General features: G+C 30.4%; 1 long non-coding RNA gene across 4 annotated transcripts; it reads left to right on the top strand.

Moving 5' to 3' along the window:
• The first annotated feature begins 632 nt into the window (after window positions 1-632).
• Window positions 633-4046, top strand: LOC141720521 (uncharacterized). 4 transcript variants are annotated; one of them, XR_012574410.1, is made up of 6 exons: window positions 633-770; window positions 1027-1144; window positions 2607-2753; window positions 3035-3110; window positions 3346-3465; window positions 3832-4046. It is a non-coding gene; the product is annotated as an uncharacterized LOC141720521 (long non-coding RNA). The 4 variants fall into 4 exon arrangements; XR_012574408.1 differs by having other exon boundaries at window positions 1008-1144; XR_012574409.1 differs by lacking the exon at window positions 2607-2753.

The following is a 4046-nucleotide window of genomic DNA, read 5'->3' as shown; positions in this document are numbered from 1 at the left end:
CTCAACCCTAGACGACTCGTATACAATACGAGCCGGCTACTAGCCGACGCCCACAACTAGCAATGAATTCCAATTTTTTTTTCCAATTTTTATCTTTCCATGTCTTTTATCATTAAGAGCCTATCATGCATTCTATGCATAAGCAATAGATTAACCTCAAAAACCATCAAAACATGATAACAATCTCACTACGCCATAAGTGGGCTACTGTAATACAAGTGTTACAAGCAGCGTTACAATAGGTAAGAAATTTTTGTTCTATTATAACACCTCTCAATTAATGTTACAATAGCAATAAATCTAGTGTTGCACCGAAATACCGGTGTTGCACATCATGTAACACCAGCACCTGGTATTACATTAATTACTTTTTTATTTTTAAAAATATTAAAGTGAAAATATTATTATAAATTACTATTAAAATTATTTTGTGGTTCTTTTAGTGAATAAAAAATGTAACATATAATATAATTCAAATTTTATAATTTCTTGTACATGAATACAAAGATATATTTATTTTATATAATAAATAATAATTAAATAATTGAAATAAAAAAATTAAAATAAAAAATTATGCACCATTCCCTAAGTGAAATATTTGGGCGGTATTTTCCCCACAGATGAAAAGACACTTATATTCCTTCCCAGAGAAAAGACTTCGGAAAAGTCTCTCTCAACCCGCTCTCGAATACTCTCTCTCAATCCCCTCTCTTTGCTCCGTCTTTCTTCAAACAGCGTCTCAAAAGTAAGATCGACCCTCCTTATTCTCGGTGTGTACACCCTCTCTCTCTCTCCTTGACTGAATACAAAAACAGTTACAAACTTTTCATTCTTCAATCTTGTTAGACTTCTCATTTTTAATTTTTTATTTGATTTGGAGGTTATATTTAGGGCTTTGTATTTCTTAGCATTTTCTTCCCTCCGTTTTGATTAGTAATTTATTTACATTTGACTAATTAGGGTGTTTGAGTAATTAGGTTACTAACTAGGATTTTTTGAATGATTAGGCGTCTCAATTGATTTCAGGTATTGAAAATTTGATGAAAAGACAAAAACTCGAGGTATACAGTTTTGGGATTGGGCTACTTTGCTTCCTTTCCATGGGATGATGCCTGTACAAGCTATTTTTGTTGTCTCGGGAAAGGTAAGCTTCATTTAAATTGAACACTTCTGTCTTTGAATTAATGAGAATATGTGTGAATAGATACATAAATCTATGCCTGACACTTCACCCAATTTTTTAAAAAATATAGAATTTTTATGTCATGTGCTTGCTTTTCTTATTTTTTTAAAAAATTTGGTAGAACGAACGACCACCACTACCACAAATCTGTCTACCTGCGCTTGCGCATCTCATAAACCACTGTTGGGCATTTCGTAACACTAGTTGGATTGGTTTTCATTTATATGCATTTATATCTTTTATTTTGATATGAATATTTGTGCCCTTTTAATTAGATATCTCTTTGTAGCTTTAATTTTATAATAGTGTTACTTGTTGCCGTATACTATTGTTCATGCTTTAGAGAAAATAAAATATTCTGGTTTGGACATCCATCGGGAGAAATTTAATAAAAAATATCACTTCACCGGTCAATTCACAGCTGAACTTATTGCTATAAATCATACTAATCTCATCATTAGCATGTACATTCTAGGTTATAGCTGGAAGGTAGTACTTAACTCAATTTGTTTGCTATTACTAAATAAATTTATTGACAAGATACATCTTTAACTATAAGTTCTGTTTTTTGATTTTAAACATTGTAGCAAGGATACTGTTGGACAGTATGAGAGTCATACACCCTTTACATAGCAAACATTGTAATTTTCCTTTTTCTCACTAATGCACACCTTTTAGCCTAAATTATATAGCATCTAACTCGGTTATTATTATTTTCCATTTTTAGTTGTGTAATAAAGAATAAAAATAAGCCTGTACTATTTACCATGGCAAGGTTGGATAATGTGAAGAACTTAACATGATTTCTTGAGTGGTATGCTAAAAATCCCAAGCTATGTATGTGGGAGATGTATACCCAAAGTCATTCTATGTTTTTAATGGAAAGCTTATGACCTTATATTACTAACAATATATTTGTTTTCATAGATATCACTGACAATGGTTTATTCTTTCTTTATTAGTTTATTATATTTTTGGTGAGTAATGCTCACTCAAATCTGAAATGCATATTAGATGTGTGAATTTTTAACATTTATTTCAAGAGTTTTTGATATGTCATTTACAGATTTCATTAATTTTTGAAAGCAGGATTTAGTTTCTAATAACATTAGTTAGCTTCTTGTTAATTTATAAATAGATATATTTTTTATTTGAGTTGAGGTGTCTAATACAGTTTTGTTCTTTTAAATATAATATAAATAAAAAGTTTTGTGATGTATTGTTTAATAATAACAATGCAATTTTTTTAAAACTAAATGCTATTTTGACGATAACAGAAATTGCATGAGAAAAAATGTCAGACTTCAAATTTTGTTGTCAGTGTTTTAACTGTTTAAGTTGCATTATTTTAAGGATAACACCTGATTGATTCTTCTGGGCTAATTGTTGTGGTGTTCTGAACTGCCTCACTTTTTTTACTCAGGAGGAGAAAATACAAAATAGGATCATGTATAATTTGTTATACATCAGTCCTTATCATTCATTATCTCTCATATAATCTCATACTACAAATTCGTTAACTAAATGCCTGTAAACCAAAGAATTCCCTGGCCAATCGACTATATGTAAGGTTAGTGTCTAACTTTTGTCTGCTGTGTTTTCTTGCAAAAAATTAATAAATTTGTTTGATTATACCTTAATTTATTCTTTTATTTGTCGCAATATTGTAGTAGTGGAATGAATGGATTGATTTTTTGGTGCGAGTGGAATGAATGTAGAATTATATTTCCTTCATCTGTTCATGAACTACTAGACAATAGTAATAAATGTGTTCTGTAAGTTCTTGGATTGTGGTTACTAAACCAAACACTAAGATTTTTTATTTCTGACTTTTTTATTTTTACTGGACAGTAAAGTATCATTTTTTAACCTGGCACCTCATCAACACCTTAAATTTCCTCCTAAAAGGGTAGCCACGCCCAGAAAGGTATGTGCATCATAAATTTTTGTGAATAATTTTTTGTAATCTCTGTAAATCAAAGTGATGTATTTGATAATATAAGCTCTTTTTTACTAAAACCAAATTGAACATTTAACTAATCTGATGGGTCTTTTAGATATATAAGTTTCACGCGGTTACGCTAATTTATTCTTTTAAGTGGCAACTTCTTAGTTCTGAAGAGTTCAAGCTTAACTTGTAGAAGTAAATCTTTTTCCTACAGATTTTAAAATAGTTCAACATAAAGTCGTTGGCTGTTCTATGGCATGATGATGATACTCGTCGGCATTAACAAAGCCGAGATTGGTAATTATAAACATTGGCTTATACACTCTCCCTATACGTAAGTTCCTTATATGTAGCCATCTACTTTTAGGCCATAATTACCAGAGTCAAGTTTTATAAAGAGATTTCAACCCCACATATGTATACTTTACATTATTGAATTAACATGTCAACCTTGTGCTAATTCGGCTTGCAGGTACAAGTTTACAAACCATCAGTTTTTTCATTAAATTTGGTTTGTTACAACTGAAATATCTACCAATATGAAAAAAAGGATGTATTTTGAACTCTTTATACATGAACCTAGACCCACAACAGACTTGTTACAACTTACAACAATGCCTAACCGACACATAATATTATATTAATTCTTTCTTTTACTTGTTTTTGTTTACCTTTTTCCCGTTCGTCTTCCAATGTGCAGATTCGGGGACAAGGTCAAGAATGGCACAATAACAGGACAGAAGCAACATAAAAAGAACTTGGATAAAAGATATTTGTATACGTGGAAAGAAAGTCAAATACAGCAAAAAAATATGTTCGTAGCAAGGCTTTTCTTTTTCTTCTTATTTTCTTTAAATCATAGAACACTTATGTAAAACATCTGAATATGTAATTTTACTTGTTGGGTTGTTCTTA

Source organism: Apium graveolens, chromosome 4, assembly GCF_009905375.1.
Source record: "Apium graveolens cultivar Ventura chromosome 4, ASM990537v1, whole genome shotgun sequence".
NCBI classification, from domain to species: domain Eukaryota; kingdom Viridiplantae; phylum Streptophyta; class Magnoliopsida; order Apiales; family Apiaceae; genus Apium; species Apium graveolens.
The sequence above is the reverse complement of the archived record's forward strand: the minus strand, read 5'-3'. Positions and strand labels throughout refer to the sequence as shown.